Raw genomic sequence first — 21,062 nt, 5'->3', positions numbered from 1 at the left:
CAGGCTCCGAGCTGTCAGCACAGAGCTGGACCTGGGGCTCGAACCCATGAACCGTGAAGTCATGACCTGAGCCAAAGTCAAACGCTTAACCGACTGAGCCACTCAGGTGCCCCAACCATGCTCTGTGTTTAGACACCAGGTTAAATCTCAGGACCCTGAGATCATATCCCGAGCCAAAATCAAGAGTCGAATGCTTGACTGACTGAGCTACCCAGGTGTCCCAAACTTAAGGCATTTTAAATATCTGAAAGCAAAGAAATCGGGTCATGGCACTCATGAGTTTGCAATATTAGAAATAAATATTTATTCTGCAAATCAGTGATGTATCAAGAGTGAATATTAGGAAGAAAGAAATACCGGAGAGTTTATACATCGGCTACATTTGGCTTCACAGTAAGTTAATGATTTCAACAAACTAGAGATAAGTGACAGAACAGTTCAGAATGTATATTCTAGAGCTATTTGGTAATGCCTTCCTGCTAAAGCAAATACACTTTGTTAACTCATAAATATGAAATAGTGATAGATTTATGATATCTCAAATGCTAGGTAGTAATTAAAGTTGGAACTGAATCGCCAGCCCTTATCTCATCCTCTTCCCATTTTTATTCCCCTCCTTATTCAATTTGTGTTATTAGTTGATCATATTATTGTTATAATAGCATGATGCATGAATGAGACAGTTGAATCATAATTGGTGAAGGCAATGAGTTAGGAGGTTTATTCAATCAAGAATGAAAATGCTTCTTCACAAGTTTTTAATTTTTAGACTAATTTCCTACTAACCTACTTAGTGGAATTGTTGGATCAATTCAGTCAACCCTGTAACCATGCTAATAAGCCTACTGGTTAAACACTGTATTTCAGTCCATATTGGAGAACAGCTTTGGATCCAATTAGATGACGGATCTTATCAGGTGAGGACTTTGTCCTGCTGTCTTGATATTTAGCTGAGTTTGGTGTCCTCGTATGTGTTTTGTTGAATGGCTTAGACTCTTCAAAGAGAGAGGTCTCTAAGAGAAAAACCAGCAAAGTTTGAGCTTGGTTGGGAAAGGACATTGCATAAAATCAAAGGCAGGTAATATGGACATTACATATTCCTTATTTGCAAATAAAAATGATATATATTTGAGCTATAAATCTTATAATGTGAATTAATTTCAAATAGAGGCAAAATGTTAAGAACTGGAATATTTCACTAGTTTAAAAGTGTATATGTATAAAATTGGTATAGAAGTTTCTTATAATATTGAATGTAATTTAAATGTTTGTATTTGAGAAATAGGGCCTATTTGCTTATTTCATACTAGGTATTGCACCTACAGTTTGGGTAATTGGCCACTAGATGGCAGAACTGTGCTGTGCAAGTAGGTCAGAAGACATAAAGGGGCATTCTGAAAATAAAATAAAAAATAAAATTAAAATAAAATAAAATAAAATAAAGGGGGATTCTGTAGGCTTAGATAATTTAAAGAGCCAGCACATGGAATTCCTTGAAATACAGTTTAAATGCACAAGTTAAGCAAATACTGGTAGGATTTTTGTAAATGAATATTATATGATCTAGGTCATCAAAGAGTTGATAGTTCAAGATAGGTGTGAGGTTTTTATGTTTTTTAAAGCACTGTAATAGAATGTGATAAATACCATTACAGATTTTTTTATGTCAGAGTGTAATGGGAACATGGGCACTGTTAGAATTAATTCTACTTGTAATGGTGATGTTGAGACAAGGAGTTCTTGGAAAAGTATAGAGAATGTAAAAGTCAGAGAGGAGCATGTCTTCTAAAAAACAAAACAAAAAACATAATCTAAAACAAAAAGTATAAAAATAACTTATCTTTTATGGATAAAGTGGCAAAATAAAATTTAAAATAAGATGAAAAAACCCAAAAAACTAATTCCTATGTAATCTTTACTTCTGATCCAGTGATCACAACCAGGGACAATTTGCCTCCCATAGCAGATTTAGCAGTGTTTGTAGATATTGTTGATTGTCACAACTGCGGAGGGGGTGCTACTGGAATCAAGTGTATAAAGGTCAGGGATGCTGCTGAGCAGCCTACTCTGCACAGGACAGGCTCCACAAGAAAAATACTACCTGGCCCAAAACATTAACAGTGCCAAGGTATTGTAAATATAGGTAAATAAATCCAGAGGTTTAAAATTGGACAGTAGAACACAGGTGAAATTCAGTATTTAGGAACAAGTTCAGTTTGGAACATGAAAACGAGAATTTTTATTTCAAGAACAAGAGCAGATGAGATCTGGTGTTTGGCATGGGGGAGGCTGGAAACAGCACCTTGGATTAAAGATATTTGGGCAAGACTTCTCAACCACAGTTGGAGCTAGGACAACACAGGCTTGATTTTGCCCTGGCAAATAAGGGCCAGGGGGTGGAGTGGCCAGAGTCAGCTCCGTGGAACATGCACAACAGGGTTCAGATCTAGGCTTTGGCATTTATTAGCTGGGTGACTCATCTAACTTCTAAGGTTCCATTCCTTTAAAAGGGGGAAACTTATTGAAAGGATTAGAAATGTATGTTAAGTACCTACATACATTTAAGTAGGCATAAAGGTGCTGCATAAATGGTATTTAACATTATTGAGATATCGTACCAGTTCTCTCTCATTCCACAGTTGTCTTCGCCCCTTCTGGAAAATTACTCAGGATACAACTATATTTCATAACTTCGAAAATAGAAAAACATATGAATTGTGGGATGGGAAGAAGAAAAGTAAATGACAAAACACGAAACTTTTGCAAGACATCATTGGGAGAAGTACTGAAAGCTGAGTCAGAATCACCAAGCTCTCTGAACAGTATTGTTATCTGTTAGGAAAGAAATAGCTAATATTTCCATGAGGAGGAGAGGGGGTTCAGGGATGGGGGGTGGAGGGAGATGAGGCTGTGATTAGCCAAACACAGCCTGGCTAAATCCAACTGTGCTGTTCCTGCACCTACACATCTGAGTGGAATGAAGCCCACAACAGTGCTGACTGCTGTCACTTGCTGTCACTACCACTGTTCCTAAAGTAGGTGACATTGCCCTGCAGCGATGCCGATACCATATATCCCCAATCCATACTCTTCCTTGTTGATTACTTCATACTTTCTGCACCTCTCCTCAAACCTCCAAGGCCTTCTCCACCGAAATCACTCTTAGCTGATGACCCTGGTTCCTATTTCACTGGCAAAATGGAAACCTTCATAGGAGAACTTTCATGAACTCTCACACCTCATCTACTTACCTCCTGCATCTGTGTGCATTCACTCTGCCTTCCTTTTCTGTTACTAAGCATGCACTTAAATTGTCTGTATTCTTAAATAAGGTCAGTTTCTCACTGTTGTACTATATTCCATCCCTTTTCACCACTAAAGGCATGATTCCAGCAATTCTGACCCATTCTTTTGGATCATAATTATTCCCTCTCTTTTGGGTTGTTACATCACCATACTAACTGCTGTTATATCTCCCATTAATTTTTTTTTTTTTTGCTATGCCAACTTCATTTTGCTTATATATAAAAAAAAAACTTTGGAATTCTCTATATTGACTGCTGACTTTCTCTGCTTCCATTTACTCTTGAACTCAATCCATTAGGCTTTTATCACTGCTTCACAAAAACTGTTTTTCACCAGGACAATTTGTGTTGCTAAATTTGATAATGAGCTCTCACACCTCATCTCCCCTGAACTATTAGCATTTGATATGGTCAGTTATATTTTCCTCCTTAAAACATTTTCTTGGTTTTCTAGCTATCACACCTTGCTGGCTTTCTTTCTGCTTTGCTTGTTGCTTCTCAGTCTCTTGTTTTCCTTCTACATGCTCTCTTTCCCAACTTCTATATCTCGGAATGCCCTGTAGTTAGTCTTGAGACCTCTCCCCTGTCTATCTATGTTCAGTCTCTTCATAATTTTATTCAGTGTCATAGCTTTAAATACCATATGCTGATGACTCCCATATTTATATCTCTGGCTTGAACCTCTATCCTGAATTCAGGCTTATTGCTCAGACTTCTTCCTCAGCGTCTTGAGTTGCAGGTTTAATATCCATCTCAAAGTTAATGTGTCTAACACTGAACTCTATATACAAACTCCCAAACGTCCTCATCTCAGTTAATAGAAATGTAATTCTTCATTTGCTGAGGCCAAAACTTTGGAGTAATGCCTAACACCTTTCTCTTTTATTAAAAACATCTCACATCTGAAGTGTCAGCAGATTCCATTGTCTGACTCTGTTTTCACTTATACCTCAAATCTGTCCAATCGGTCCATTTCTCCCTGTACCCTCACCCTCCCTGCCCCCCATACTGTTACCGTTCTGGTACAAGTCTTTCTTCTCTCACCTGGTATTGCAGTACAGTGATCGGTTGCTTTTCCTGAGTATTCTTTGGTCCTCTTTTCCCAATCTGTTTTTAATACAGAAGCCGGAATCATACTCTTAAGATGTAGTCAGATCATATCACCCCTCTGCTAAAATTCTCCACTCACTTCCAAAAGATTCTGTGTGATCTAGTCCCCTATTAACTTACACCTTTACTATTATTCCCTTGCTCACCCAGCGGTAGCCACAATGGCCTCATCACTGTTTCTTGAATGCTTCAGTAACAGCCTTGCCTCAAGTTTTGTATACTTGCTGTTCTTTCTGCTTTTCTTTTAGATTCCCTTGTGGTTCCCTCTTTTCCTAAGGGACTAAGGGACTTTACTCAAATGCCGTCTTCTCAATGAGGTCATCTTTGGTTACTTAATCTAAAATTTGACACCTGTTTGTAAACATTTTCTCTATTCTTCTTTTCTGCTTTAATTTTTCTCAACTTTTAACACTCTCTAGATACTATATATTTACATTCTATGAATTTATTCTGCTCATTGTCACTCTCCCCTCTCCAAGGGGACAGGGTTTCTTATCTATTTTGTTCATTACTATAATAGTGCCTAGAATAGGGCCTGCCACATGGTAAGTACTCAATAAATATTTGTTCAGTGAATTCCAAATGACTGTTGAGTGAACACCAAATGACTCTGATAACCCTATAACATCCACACTGGGGAGGAAGGTTAGAGTAGGCATGAAAAATTTTCACACAATAATATTCAACGATGTAATTTGGCAAAAAATATCAAAAACATTTCCTCTCAGAATCACTAAAGTTACTCAGAATCCTTCAGAGCCATAACTGATGACATTTCTTCCCAGCATGGTATTGTCCAACGGCATTGGGACAGCATCAGTCATCTGAAGGCTTGACTGGGAGCTCAGCCAGACCTCTCAGTCAGATCTCAGTTCTTTTTTTTTTTTTTTAATTTTATTTTTTATTCTTTAAAATTTACATCCAAATTAGTTAACATATAGTGAGACAATGATTTCAGTAGTAGATTCCTCAGATCTCAGTTCTTTTCACATGGTCCTCTACATTGAGCTTTAAGTTACTGTGACCAGATTCCAAGAGCAAGCATTCTGAGAAGTAAGAAGCAGAAGCTGTGGGGTCAGTTGAAGGCTAGACCCAGAATAGGCACAGAATAAGTTCTGTTTCATCCTATTAGAGCCGTCATAAGCCCAGCCCAGAGACTGTGGAAGGGGGACTGCACAAGATTCATTAACTATCTACCACATTTGGGTACTTTCACTAGACACCTCTGAAACACTGAATCTCATTCCTTGTGCCCACCTTTGATTTTAGCTGAAGCTGAAGTGTGTACTTCTGTGCAAGCTCAGGCTGCCTTTGCACTTCTCACTTCAAGTGAGAGGCAGATTTTTCAGCTTTCTGACCCAAATCTTTCTGTTATACCAGGGAGCCTGAAAATACAGGTGAGTTAACTTCTAGGATAAGCTTATATCAACAGGAGATGGAAGCTCCAGCTTCTTGTCCCTTGGGAAGCATAATGTATGCATCAGGACACTCAGGTGAATTGAGCCCCTTTTGTCCACAGTGGGAATTTGGTTATGGACACTTATATTGGATTTTTCAGTTTTTTTGTTTAATGTTTATTTACTTTTGAGAGAGACAGAGTGGGATTGGGGGTGGGAGGCACAAAGAGAGGAGGAGACAGAGGATCCAAGCAGGCTCTGCGCTGTCCGCATAGAACCTGATGTGGGGCTTGAATTCAAACTGCAAGATCATGACGTGAGCCAAAGTTGGATGCTCAACCAACTGAGCCACCCAGATGCCTGGATTTTTCTATTTTTTGAACTCACTTTCCCTGGGTCCTTTGTCCTATGTCCTAGGATCACCACCCAAATAAACTACCTGACTCTTTTTTGGGAAAACACACTTGGGTATTTTAAGTAATAATGAGAAAAATCCTTGCATCTTTCATTTAAAGAACAAAATTAGGACTTCTGAAAATGGTTGAACTTGTGACTATAAATTCCAGTCTTTCCATTTCTGTAAAAGGGTTTATAGTCTGAGGGCTGGAGATGTGTTTCAGTGTGTAAAGCTAATTGAGGTGATAGGGAAGAGGTTTAGTCCTTTGTCAAATGGAGGACCAATTGGAGAGGATGACTCATTCGGTCTTGGCTGTTCCTGCAAAGAAGTTGGATGTCTCCAGATTTAGAAATAATGCATGTAAATGTGCATGCAACTTTCCTTTTTTTAATATAGATTAAGCCTTATTGGAAGGATAATTCTGTCTCCTTAGGAAAGGTGACAACTGCAAAATTTTCCTGTTTTAGGAAAAGAAAATATTCAGTACAAAGCCTTTAAATGTGGTTCATAAGCTAAGATCTGGCACCTTCATTCAGTAAATAATTCAGTTGAAATGAAAGAAGCTTTTATGCAAACTTTGGAAGAGTCTTAATATGTATATGTTGTATATGTATGTATTTACTAGTTGAATTTATATTTGAAGATGTATATTTGAAGTAATGTACTTAAATTATACTACTTTCACAATTTATTTCTCATCTTCAGAAAAATGATTTACAACTGGCTTTCAATGATACATAAATATGACCAGGTAGGAAGTATTAGAATTAAAACAGAAGAAAGAGTAACAAGGTGGGGCACAAAGCAGATACGCATTCAAATATATGTGCTTCTGTGCCGGCCTTTGTCATGTCTGCTCCGCTTGAGATGAATATAGAAGAATACCTGTGGAAGGCTGACTTTCTCTCCAAAATATAACTTGGATCTGTTCTAGCATACAGTTGAACATAAGATGGAATCCAAAAGTGTAGCATGGCAACTATTAATTTAGCTTGAAAATACTTTAAAACAGCTATAATCAGATACTTGCTTCAGGTGAAAAAACACAAAAACAGAATTCTTAACCACCACCACCACCACCGCCCCCCACCAGCACCTATAGAATACCTGACTTTGAGGAGAGCTATTTCCTCCCACATCCTCCAAGATGTTCTGTTTGTTCAATGTTCACCAAAATAACTGAGATCACTCCTTGTATTGGCTTGTTGTTTATAAATTAGTTAAAAGTTCTGGGACACCCTCCAAAAGCAACTATTTTCACATTTAAAAAGTTAGTCTGTAACTCTTTTCTGACAATAATGAGTTTGCAGAACCTGTTGTTTGTGCAGGCTACTCACGATTTGAGATAATAATATAACTGCATCATTAGCTTATAAAACATTGTTCATCTTTGTGTTCTCTACGGGACTGTGTCCAACTCATCTGAAAGCAGCATCTGATCATTAAGAATCAAGTTATAAAGAGCGGTGGGGGGTAATAACTTTGCTTTACCCTTGTGGAAAATTTCGGCTCTTGTATCAGATATCTATTTTTGATAAATTTAAGGATTATTGTAGGCTGCCTTCTAGTTGAATAACTTTAATTCATTTTATTGTTACATGATTTAATTATTAAATATTAATTATTAATATTATTAATTATTTATTATTAATTATCTGGGCAACCCAGGATGACATTCACAAACCAATAGGACTTTCCAAAATCTCAGTTTATCTAGGTTGAACCCACAATTTCCCTTTGATGCCAACCCAAGAATGTTGATATTGGTTCTTTTTTGTTTTTTCCTTTTGTCTTCTCAGCGCTGCTGCTAACTCCCAAATCATTCCAACTTTAGAACTTTGCTTTTTCTCCAGGCTATGCTATTGTATTAACAGTCTTTAGCTAAATCACTTAACCTTCCCATGTCTCAGATTCCTCAGCTGAAAACACTTACCTCATGGGTTGTGATTAAATGAGTTAATACATACAAACTGTAGGGGATGAAAATATTATTTTTTTTCTTCTAACCCCCGTAGGTTCTCTGGCTGGGGCCCTGTAAATTGGCTGACAAAAAGACAGATTAAGTTGAAAACATTCGCATGTACATTTGCATGTACATTGCATATCTGAGAGCACTCGGCAATGAGGCACTCAAACGAGCGGTTAGAATTTGGGGTCTATATACCTAACTTAGAAGGGGAGGGGATGGCAAAGGGCACTTGGGGAAGAGCAAATGGCTTTTTGGAAGGGTAAATGGATCCTTGGAGGGCTATATGGAAGATATGATGGTTTGTGACAGTGTGTGTCTGGGTGTGGTGCTGACTTCTTGTCTCCCAGAAGCTATTAGAGTGGATCCCGGGAGAGGATTTGTGGCACTTGAGTTCTTTTGGGAGGCCCTGCTTTTAGGCAGATAAGGGATTTTCAAGAACTCAAATGCTTTCCTCTCAAAATAATCCTGTCAAAGTGGCATATTTGGGGATGGCATATTCTTATCCCCTTCAATATGTAAGACCATGTAATGCTCTTAGAACATTCCTGACAAATAGCAAACACTCTCTGAATGCACGTTGCTGTTACTGTGGTGCTCGCTGACTTGATTCTGTTGGAGCATTCGTAAGTGAAGGTTTGAGCTGAGCTGTACTCGAACCAGAGTCTGTGCCCACCCAGTTAAAGGTGAGGGGGATCTAATCCCTCATTTCTGCCTCCTTCAAGATTCTGACCCAGTTAAGAACAGACATAAGACAGTAGTGCTGACGGTCAGTTGGTTAAGCATCTGACTTCAGGTCATGACCTTGCAGTTTGTGAGTTTGAGCCCTGTGTCAGGCTCTGTGCCAAAAGCAGGGAGCCTAGAGCCTGCTCCAGATTCTGTTTCCGCTTCTCTCTCTGCCTCTCTCCTGTTTGTGCTCTGTCTCTCAAAAATAAATAAACATTAAAAAAAAGAAGAAGGCCATAGTGCTGGATGGCGCAGGGACAGTGTGGATAGAAGCAGACCTCCGAGCCTCTGGGGCTGTCTGTAGCAGGGGTTGGGGCATTCGAGACAGCATGGCCTGCCACAAGCCAAGAACTGTGCAAGGTCTGGGCGCCTGAGAGTGTAGATGTTTGCTTCACATTTTAAAAATTAAAGCCTGTTGCCACCATAGAAGCTGGGCTTTTTCTATCCTGCCAACAACTATAGTTCTCTCCTTTGGCTAAGGAAAAATTGGGTGTGAACTGATTTGACTTCCGTGTTACGCTGATACTACTTCCCTATTTACTGTGTGTGAGCTAAATCACACTGCTGAAATATATGTGGCAGAACTGTCCTATGAAGTTGTGACTCATGTTTGCTTTTTCATTTTAAGGTTCCATCTGAATGTCAGTTACTCTGGCTGGTGCAGGGCAAGTGGAAGCAGGCCTCTGGGACCTCGAGTGGGATCCTGCAGGCCTGCCAACCACGGGCAGGTGTGGGCACACACAGATGATCAGCTCCACTAGGGATTCATGGAATTAGTTAAAACACATACATACAGAGCAAAAAAACCATGTGTTGAGAATTTTCACTCTGCTGGGTTTTTTGTTATTGTTGTTCATACATCTTTGATATCCTCTGTGGCATCCTCTGGCTGTGCTGAGCTACCGGCCTGGAGCTGATGCACCATACAAAACCATGTAAAGTTCCCAGCATATAGCAAACATTCAATGAATATCACCTGCTCAATAGAGAAATGCAGCCTACCAGGTACTGGTTTCTCCCAGGTCTATCCACTCGTTCAGTCATGCCTCTTTGCAGAAGAAGTTGCTAGTAATTGAGATTTGCTAAGAATGGAAGATTTTTTCCCTTGGCATTTCTGAGAAGGCAGAAATGTTTGTCTAAGTCTCCAACACTTTGCTTAGAGAAAGGAAATGTTGATGGAAGTTCCTACATTTTGAGCCAAGGCAGAAACACACAGTGCAGATAATGAAGTTTCTATTTATAGCATGGATTCATGTAGATTTCTCCACTGGAAGAACACAGGCAGTTGGACTACAGATCCCACATGTGTCCAAATATATTTTGTGTGACTTAGCTGGTCCCAAGGCCTCCCGGTTCGTCAAATACAAGCAGATGGTCCTGGCAGGGGTGACACCATAGCCTGTTTGCTGAACGCTTCCTCTGGAACCTTATTTTGGGGGAGGGAATGTGCACACTCAGTAGGGTGTCCGTGATCGTGTGTCTGGTTTGTCTAGACTGTCCCGTGTTCTGTTGTACTAGCATCCCAAGTGATGTAGCATTTGTCACTTTCAAAACTGTTCCAGTTTAGGTGATAAATTATATGCTTACTTCAACATGAAGACACATCAGCTTGCCAAGAAACAAGTTCTAAAATCACATAAAAAGATTTCTTTCCTAATGCTTTAGACAATTTTGCAATGGAAGCCATAAAACTGATACAGATCAAGATGATGGATCTATCTGTAGCTTCATAAGAAATGAATAGAGAATTAGGGGCTTAGTTGGTTAAGTGTCCAACTCTTGGTTTCTGCTCAGGTCATGATCTCACGGTTCATGAGTTCGAGCCCCGCATCTGACCCCTCCCTGGCAGCAGGGAGCCTACTTGGGATCCTCTCTATCTCCTTCTGTCCCTTCCCTGCTCACTAGCTCTCTGAAAATAAATAAATAAACTTAAAAAAAAAAAAAAAAGTAATGGTTAGAGAATTAAAAGACCCAAAGGGCCAAATATAGAAAAATTAATGAACAATGCGGAATTCTAACAGGCAATTAACATTAAAAGCCCCCAACCAGCCAAAATGCAGGAGAGGATTCTTGGAGGATGCAGACTGTGCTCCAGGACTCCCACCACTCATTGGTCGTGCTGTGGAGCTCATGGCTCATGGGTTGCTAGAGTGCCATTTCCTGTAGAGCAGTACACTCTACCTCCAGCCAGCTGAGCCCATCTGAGTCAAGAATGGTGGATGAGTCTGCGAAATTTCTGACTGACCATTAATCCCCACTGGATTAGGGGTTGGTGGTAAAATGGCTGGAGTCAGGCAGTGGGTTAGATCTATCGGGAGACAGCTAAGTCCCCTCCCACTTTCTGAAACTTTGCAGTGTGTTAAAGATGGCAGGATATGAGAGGCAGGAAGAAGACAGATTATTTAGTATTGGGGAAGAATCCTTTCAATGGGAAAATCTTTCAGTGCAAGACATAAAGCAGTCAGGCGATTTGGGGCAAAGAGGGCAATTGTCATTATCAGAGTTATCAGTGGCTTAGATCCAAATTTGATAAAATACCCTTTGAGGGACTCTAGTTTTCATAGGATAGCATCCTGTACCCTCTATGAACAAGGAAAAAAGCCTGGAAAAGCCCAGCCCAGCCATAACGCTTTACTTTAAGAATTTGGAGGACTGAAGGGGTTGGGGACAAGGTAATAATCATAGATGGGAGACAAAGATCATGATCAGAAAGTTTGAAAAAAGATACAAAGTATGTAAATATATAATGAATATTAATGTTATATATTGTTAGACACACAGAAAATAAAATTATACAAACATGTATGGGATTGTGTACATGCACTACAGGGAAACCATTATCCTGGGGGAAAGAGGAGAGGACAGAGATGAGCTATGGCAGGACTTTGCCCTTATTCTCCCCAAATTATATTGGAAGTGAATATTTTGAAAGCAGTGACAAGACTCTGACTTCCAGGTCCCAGGACCCCGGTGGGGCCTCTGAGAGCTCCATTACTCTTGGCTTCTCAGAAGGATCTTGGGTGTAAGGTTGGCTCACCTTGCTCTTCCCTCCTGGAATTGCCAAGATGTGCCTAAAACCCAATTATTGTATATTTTAGAAATCATGGATTCTGACTTATATATTTTCTCTTAAGGAGAATGGTGTGGGGTGTGTGTGTGTGTGTGTGTGTGTGTGTGTGTGTGTGTGTGTGTGTGTATTTAGTGTAATATTTTAATAAGTCACCTTGTTGGTCAATTAATGACCCATATACAGGGGAGGGAGGATGGTAATGGCCTTGGGAAAAGTTTATATTGAGCAGGGAGTAGAATGTGTTGGGGAAAATCCAATAAAGCATGTGGGCACATAGTGAAAGTGGGTTAGGATGCATGGGAAGGGTTTTTATTAGTTATAATAAGGACTCTATCCCTATTCACACTTTTCCAGATCAGTGGTTCTCAGAATGTGATCCCCAACTCACAGCATCAGCATCACCCAGGCCCTACCCCAGACCCAATGAATCAAAACCTTAGGGGCTGGTGCCATCAATCTGTGTTTTATAAGCCCTCTCGGTGATTCTAAGACACATTGAAGTTTGGTAGCCACTTCTCTAGACTCACTTCTTGTTTCCTGTAATGAAGACATGTCATTAAAAATCATTACCACCATTCAATTCAACCAAAAAGAAGAAATGGGAGAACAAAGAGGGTCATCCAAACTCAAGTGAAAGACAGGCTTAAACTAGTCCTTGAAGTGTACAATTATAGAATGCTGACAGTTGAAAAAATTAAGCATAATGATTTAAATTTATAGAGAAACCTAAAAGTAAGAAAAAGAACTAAGATAATGCTAAAATTAAAATACAATAAAATAAACTGAAGGTTAAAAATAGAATAAGGGGAAAATAAGTAAAACTTTCTATAAAAATAACATCTGCCCCATATATCCTTCATATCATATCAGACACTATTCTAAGAAAGGTGACTCTTCTAACTCATTTAATTCTCTCAATAATATCGTGAGACAGGACCGTTACTATTTCCATTTTATAGCAAGGAAAGGAAGGCACAGAAAGAGTAGGTACTTTGCCCAGAGTCACACAGCTTGGTAGGTAAAGTGAAGAGCAGAAATCCAGCTAGGAGAGCAATGAAGAACATACCTATTAAGAGAGCCTAGATTAGAAATAAAAATAAAGCCTATGAGTTTAAAATGAAAGGTCAAGAAGTAGGAGAAGGTGGGAAACAGAAGAAGCAAAGACAAACAAGGTCTTTGATGGAGTGTGGAGGTGAGTGCTTTCCCAGCATCAGGGCATCAAGGCAGAGGGCTCTTCTGTGAAGAAGCCGGTGGAGAGCCTGGCCCACCTTCATCGCTTCCCTTTCATTTTACCCCCTCTCAGGACCTCTTCCCTCTCCACCGAAGCTAGAAGCAGATCTTCTCAGACCAACAGATATCCCTACAGTACAAATACCATATCTGTTACAGGGCCAGGACCTCATTTGGTTCTTTTTTAGTAAAAGTAGAAAACCTTTGGTATGTCCTGGTTAATTGGGAGTTAATTTGCTGTATATCAGTTGAAAATTTTGTTTTGTCTGAATCTAGGATATGATGGCTTCAGTATTTCTGAAGACACAGAATTTCCACTAATCATTCAGCAGAGGTAAGAACCCTAAGCTCATTGAAATAACTGCTACTATTATCTGGGTTTAAGGACAATTTAAATGGCTTTTTTTTTAATTATTTTTGAGAGACAGAGTGTGAGTGGGGGAGAGGCAGAGAGAGAGGGGGACACAGAATCCGAAGCAGGCTCTAGGCTCTGAGCTGGCAGCACAGAGCCCGCCACAGGGCTCGAACCCACGAACCGGGAGATCATGACCTGAGCAGAAGTCGTCTGAGCCATCCAGGCATTCCTAAATGGCTTTTTGTATTTTAAGTTTTGTTACCTGTTTTTCCCCCTTCTCCTTTCTTACTCTGATTCTTCAATGAAGAGGACCTATTATGAAATTCCAAGAACAAGGACAGAATATCAGGGCAGCTCACATCCCAGCAATCCACCAGTCTTGGAGAGACTGAATGAGGAGGCATCCAGATGTGTCCTGGGTGCAGACCTAAGATGACCTGCCTAAAGCTATAGCTAATAAGAAGTAGTTGCTTGAAAGCTGGTGGGAAGTTTCATTGTTTGCTCTCCTCTCTAGGAGACCAAAGAGAGGTGAAGTCTTTCCTGAGCACAGATGATCGAAGCTGGGTGAAACACTCAGTCAAATTAGAGGTAAAACTGCAGTTGGGAGCAGCCATATCTTTGGAGTGTAAAACTGGTACTTGTACTACTTTTGAAAAAAAAAATGTTTAGCATTAGTATTCCCTTCTAAGGCAGAAAAAAAGAAATGTTGAGAATCATAAAACTGAAAGGGAAAGATAAATTGCGCAATATTAATATGATTCAGAGTGTATACATTTTAGTTAATGAGTAACACTTTGATTAGATAATATCTATATAGAGTATAAAGAATTTAAAACTACCAACAAATACACTGTTGAGATGAATTTTTCCTCTCGCTCCTATTCTCTGGTCCTCTGGGTTTTTCCACTCAGGAGGCAACCAAATATATATTACTAAATTTTGTTCAAAGATTTTTTTTTTACGATTTTTTAAAATACTTTTTAAATACTTTTTTTAAATGTATGTATGTATGTGTGTATGTGTGTAATCTCTACACTCAACATGAGGCTCAAACTCACCACCCCAAGATCAAGGGTTGCATGCTCTTCCAACTGAGCCAGCCAGGTGCCCCTAGTTCAATGATATTTAAATGTTTTGAGTTGTTGATCGATTATTTTATATTTAATTTTATATTGGGAAAGGGGCTACATTATGGATAGCCTTATGACAAATTTCCTGGGCATTAGCCTATACTTGGCAAATGCCAACAAACAACCTTTCCTCTGCATTAGCACAGGAGGACCAGTGTTTCCTCTGAAATAGAATTTTCTAGATCTTGGGATAGACATATGGGTAGAATCTGGAATGTCTTTTGCTATTACATACAGCTTGTCAAAGGGATTTTTAATAAAATACATTGGAAGTTGCCATAGGATCACCTTTTTTTTTTTTTTTCTTTCTTTCTGGATATGTGTGCTGTTGTGTCTGCAGTTACCAGTGTTGGTTCACCGGGACCTGGATACTCTGAAACTAATTCCTGGACAATTAGGCTTAAGGGTAACAATGTTAGATGTAAGATCCCCAAGCTGACCCTAAGCTTTGTGGTTCCTTTTGGGGCATTTGTGTTAGACTATTCTAATGGTTTGCCAAGAAAAAGACTATAATAGTTATCTCTTGTTGTGTAACTATTTATCCTAAATGTGATGGTTTAAAACAATAACACTCATTATGGTACAGTTACTGTGAGTAAAGGAATCCAGGGGCCTCTGGTTCAGGGTCTTTCACAGGTTTGCAGTTAAGGGGTTGGCTGGGGCTGCAGTCCTCTCCAGGTGTTTCTGTGGGAAGATGTGCTTCCACACTCATTCATGTGGCTGTTGGTTGGACACCTCAGTTCTCAGCCACATGAGACACTTCATAGTGTAGCTCACAGCATGGCAGCCAATTCCCTAAGAACAAGCAAGCAGGAGAACCAGAAGGGGTCCTCAACACAGAGTTTATAATATTTTAGAATTCAGTCTTGGAAATTAAATTACATGCCATCCCCTCTATTCTGTTCTGTTTGGTTCTATTTCTTGAAGACAAATCAATAAATCCAACCCATACTCAAAGGGAGGGGACGACATAAGAGCAGATTAGCAGTATACTGGGATCTTTGGAAGCTATAACAGAGGGCGCCCACCACAAAGACACTATACTATAATTGCCTGCTCATTTAAAACCTGTTTCCTTCTTTGTTCCTTTCTTTAACCTGTATATTCTATAAAAACAAGGGCTGTGTCTCTTTTGTTTACTATCCTAGCAAATGTGTACTCATATATAGTCAATAAATATTTGTTTAATGAACAGGTTAAAGGATAAATTTTAAAAGTAGTTGTGGTCATAATTCTTGTACAAGTTAGTATCTGTCAAATTTTTGTTTAACTCATTAATTAATGAGAAATGAGAGCTCATATATTTATTATCAGGTAAGGAATGCTGAGACGATTTTTACAAATGGATGCAAACTGGCAAAACTGGTCAGTATTCACAGGACAATAATCAATGGCACTCCACTGGACAAAATTTGTGTTCCTATGGACAGAAATTATTCTCATTACTAATAGTTTTCTACAATTAACTTGTATCTTTACTGTGTTGTAAAATAATATAGTCAAAGGCAAAGGCAGAAAAAACCTGTATTAGTGAACGAGATGGTGTGTTCACTAAGTTTCAAAATCTGCCAGAATTGTTTCGTACAAACCAGTGGTACAAGACAGAGAAAATGGCACCCGAAAGAAAGGCCAGGCAAGAAGATAATCTTAGCTCTTTTCTCTTCAAATTCATGTAAGCAGTTATCACACTTAACTGGGGACTTAATGTTCCTTGATTGTTAAGGAATAGGATTTCATAAACACATTAGAGAGTATAAACATAGAGAGTAAAACCAAACCATTTCAATGCTTCAGGGATTGAAGGGGTCGTATAGTAGATTCCAAGGTCTGTGAGATCCAGGGTTCTGTTTGTCCACAATTGCCAAACGTAGGTGGATCAGCTACATAAAAATCTTCTTGGTGGGGGAGTGTGTGTATCAGGGTGCAATGTCTTTGTCAAAAATTTTACTCATGGGCTCTATCCTAGACATACTGAATCTACATGTATTACAATGAAGCCTGAATAATCTTATTTAAAGGTACTCCTCAGATCATTCTATGTGACCGATTTTATTATGCACTGGTATAGATTACTTCTCATTGAAGGCATTCATGGTTCTGTGGCTATGACCAAAATGCATCTTAAGAATTTTGGGAGCCTTTGAATCTACCATAGAGATGTTATAGATGCCTTTCCCTTTGAGTTTCTCCAGGTGAATATGGGAATAAAGATCCTTAGAAAACATTATGCTATCAATTTAGCTGTAAAATCACTACAGGAAAAAAAAAAGAAATGAAAAAGAAAACAACAAGAGGTGCAACTACAAGTCTCTGCCTATATCCTCAAACCATAGACCATGGTATACACTTAACTAATTTTCATAGCCTCAGTAAAAAGCCTTTTGTTGATAGTATCAATCCATGGAAATTTCAATAGATATTTGCAGAATGTCCTCCTAGGTTCTACTGGAATAAGAGAAAGACAATTATTTACATTTTTTTCTACCATGCAGATTTTGCTGAATCATTTCAGTACACTTGAAAAGCTACAACTATTTGAAATTCAAATGAACATTTACCATCTGTGGTATTCATTAACATTATAATGGCATGATTTCAGACATTTCCATTGATGAATATTAGTTTTCTCGAGCTTTATACCCACTAGTTTTAATTTTGTAGTCCATAAAATGTAACAGGTAATCTGATGTAGAATATATGGTATGAATCACAGACTTTAGAAATGATCAATTCCAATATCCTTATCAGAAATGGGAACAGTTATGGGCTGAATTGTGTCCCTGCAAATTAATATATTGAAGTCCTAACTCAGACACGATCTTTAAAGAGGTAATTAATTTAAAATGAGGTCATTAGTGGAGGGCCTGAGTGGCTCCTTTGGTTGAGCAGCTGACTTTGGCTCAGGTCATGTTCTTTTGGTTCGTGAGTTCGAGTCTGGCATCGAGCTCACTCTCCCTGCCCCTGCCCTGTTTATGTTCTCTCTCTCAAAAAATAAACATTAAAAAAATAAGGTTAATAGGGTAATTCCATATGAAATGTGTCCTTCTAGGAGGCAGTTTGGACATAGGCATTGTCCTGTGCATTTGGGCTGCTATAAGAAAAGTATCATAGACTGGGTGCTTATAAACAACAGAATTTATTTCTCACAGTTCTGGAGGCTGGGAACTCCAAGATCAGGGTGCCAACAGATTTGGTGTCTGGTGAGGACCAGCTTTCTGGTTCATAAACAGCCTGTCTTTTGGCCCTGTCCTCAATGGTGGAAGGGGCAAAGGCTCTCTGGGGTCTCTTTTATAAGGGCACTAACCCCATTCATGAAGGCAACACCATCATCACCTAATCACCTCCCCAGGGCCCCTCCTTCTAAATCATCACATTGAGGATTAGGATTTCAACATATGAATTTTGGGGGTGCACATTCAGTCTATAACAGGCATATATGGAGGGAAGATGATGTGAAGACACAGGGAGAACACAGCCATCTGCAAGTGAAGGAGAACGGACTCAGAGGTGACTACCTCTGCAGACACCTCGATGTGGGACTTGTATCTCCCAGAACTGTGAGAAAATAAGTTGCTGTTGCTTAAGCCACTTTGTTATGGCAACCCTAGCAAACTAACACAGGAACTAAATTGCCCAAAATTGAAGAACAATAGTTGTATGCCTGAGACTAAAGTATCCAAGACTTCTGCCTCTCAGTTTGGTATATTTTCCTTTATGGCATGATGCTATTAATACACAAAAAATTAATTCTTAAAAAGCTTTAGTTATGCAAAATTATAGGACCATAGCAGAGTAGTTTGAAGATTGTTCTTGTTCTTCATTCACCTTGAACATTAGATGCTCTTAACAAATGTTGGATGGGGACACCTGTGTGGCTCAGTGGGTTATGCGTCTGACTCTTGGTTTTGGCTCAGGTCATGATCCCAGGGTTGTGGAATCGAGCCCTGTGTCGGTCTTCATGTTGAGTGTGGAGTCTGCTTAAAAATCCTTTCTCTCTCCCCCTCTGCCCCCTCTCCCCCTCCCTCACTCTCCTTAAAATAAAAAATAAAAATAAACAACAAATTTTGGATATCTGTGTGGGGTTGAGCATTAAATGTAAAACATTTATGCTCTGAAATCCAAAGACTAAGGATTGTACCATTTCAAATATATGGGGTCTATTAAAAACTAAAAACTTTGACACTTGTTATTATAATAATGTCATCTTTGGCATCCCCTGTGCTTGCCTGTTTCTCCGCTTACTTTCTTATGTACTATGTATAGTGTCTGCAAGCCCATGACTGAATCCAGCTTTTATAGTAGGGTGACAAATAGCTTTTTAGCCTGCAGTTGTAGCTGAAACCTTAAAATTTGGTGCTCAATGATTTAAGTAAAAGGTTTAAGATTCTTTGACAGAGTGAGAGGGTTTTTTTTGACTACATTAGAATTTTGTTCTCTCCGTACTTCATCTGTAATTTGTCTACCAACCTAAAGTAAATAACCTGAAATAATTATTGAATTCAGTTTTGTAAAGTCATTAAGATCGTTCAGGATCACAAATAATAAGCAATTGGAGGATGTGTATTGTTAAAGTAGAACCACAAGTCCTGCCACACATGTGTTAGGTAGAGTTGCCAGATAAAACACAGGATGCCCAGCGCAATATTTGGGACATGCCTGTACTAAAAAACTATTCATTATTTTACTGAAATTAGAATTTAACTGAGTTTCCTATATTTTATTTGCTAGATCTGACAACCCTAATTTTATATGATTTAATGGTAGATTGAATACCAACATTTCTCCATGTGATGAAAGACCCCAGAACTTTCTTTTCCTAATGTGTGCAGAAAAGATTGTGTTAAGCACATCTGATGCTTACTTTTTCAGAACAGAGATTCATTTATTGGAGAAGCAATGATCTATATAAGAAATAGATTGTCAATTAACAATACCTTATAAAACCTACCAAACTAACCTTTTTATGAAGGAAGAGCAAGTTATCGCTTATTGCATTAAGGAACATCATCATATTGACAGTGTGCTTCAGAAGTGTCTCAGGAAGGGGAAGTCAAAGGCAGGTATTTGTTGGAGTTGAAGAGTCTTGTTTAAGACAGGTCTTTCAATGTGGCAGGAGGGCTGTTGGGATTGGGCAAGGTTTATGAAATAATAGTTTAGGATTGATGGACCCAGCAACACAGATTTTGAAGTTAGCCTTGAAGAATAAACAATCTTTGATGAGACTGATGAATGATCTATTACTCAGATGAGGGCAAGTTTAATGGCTGATTACTTGGATAAATGGATTTTCAGAAAGTTCTTATAGCAAATAATAAACAACAAATAGTAAAAGCAACAATAACAGTAGCGAAACAAATAATTCTAACGTATTTACAGCTTCATCTTCTAAAGCAAGAATTTTGTGGAATGGGTGAGTCATGTAAACACAGACTATTCTGTGGTAAAATTATTGTAGTGTAGTCGGCTGCATAGTCATGGCTCATTGGTTCTCTAAGTGTGGTCCAAGGACCACTGGGATCCTGAGATCCTTTTAGGAGGTCAACAGAGTTGTCTCTTTTCCAGCTACATGTCTGTGTGAGGCCAGATTTTCTGGATAAATTTTAGCCAAGATGATATATTGCAAGGATTGAATCAGATGAGAAATCTTTCTTCTATTAAATCAGACATTAGAGATTTACAAAAATGTTAATACTGCTGTTTTCATTGCCTTTTTTGGTTGTGATTATCAAGAACTATAAAGGGTCTAAGGTTTTACTCTACTTGAAAGCTAACAAATTAGCTTACCACAGTTTAATGGAGGCTGCCAGGAGACAAGAGACTCCTGTGTCAGAATCAAAAGATTTTATTATTCTCAGCAAAACCAGTAGCCAGAGTGTCGGTATGTTTACATCAGTTTCTCCCAGTGAGTACCAGTTCCTCAGGGTCAGCACAGACAGGCCTAGATGGATGCCTGTACACACAGTGGGTTGCAGACAGGAGAGAGAGGCTGAGTTTGGGGAACCTGCCGTTCATAGCTGGCAGTCAGCAAGCCTGCTTTTTGTCCTGGAGGGAGACCCTAGTTTACCCCACAAGGCTACTTGCTGCCCATTAAACCATGAGAAAACGTAAATAATGAGCTGTCAGAGCATTGGCTTCTTGATATACATAACAAGTTGTCTTGGAGCATGAGACATCTGTGGACGCATGTCACTCAACAGTTATTTTTCATAAAAATATTTGTCAACATATATTGCTATTTTTTAACAAACTTGTATATAAACTTGTCTCCATTTTAATTTGTAATTAGTAAATATCAATAGTTATAACCCTTTTAAAATGTGCTCTTTGGCATCCTTAATAATTTTTTAAGACTATGGAGATGTCCTGAGACCAAAAG

The 21,062-nt window shown here is 38.9% G+C and overlaps 1 long non-coding RNA gene across 1 annotated transcript in view; it reads left to right on the top strand.

Annotated features, from left to right (window-relative positions):
- LOC123606756 overlaps positions 1 to 21,062 on the top strand; it is a 92,095-nt gene that overhangs the window by 13,084 nt on the left and 57,949 nt on the right. The window contains exons 2-3 of the long non-coding RNA XR_006716487.1: positions 13,478 to 13,535; positions 13,864 to 14,144. This is a non-coding gene — a long non-coding RNA (uncharacterized LOC123606756). The remainder of the gene's footprint in view (positions 1 to 13,477; positions 13,536 to 13,863; positions 14,145 to 21,062) is intronic.

This window comes from Leopardus geoffroyi, chromosome A2, assembly GCF_018350155.1.
Source record: "Leopardus geoffroyi isolate Oge1 chromosome A2, O.geoffroyi_Oge1_pat1.0, whole genome shotgun sequence".
NCBI classification, from domain to species: domain Eukaryota; kingdom Metazoa; phylum Chordata; class Mammalia; order Carnivora; family Felidae; genus Leopardus; species Leopardus geoffroyi.
This window is presented reverse-complemented; position numbering and strand designations above follow the sequence as displayed.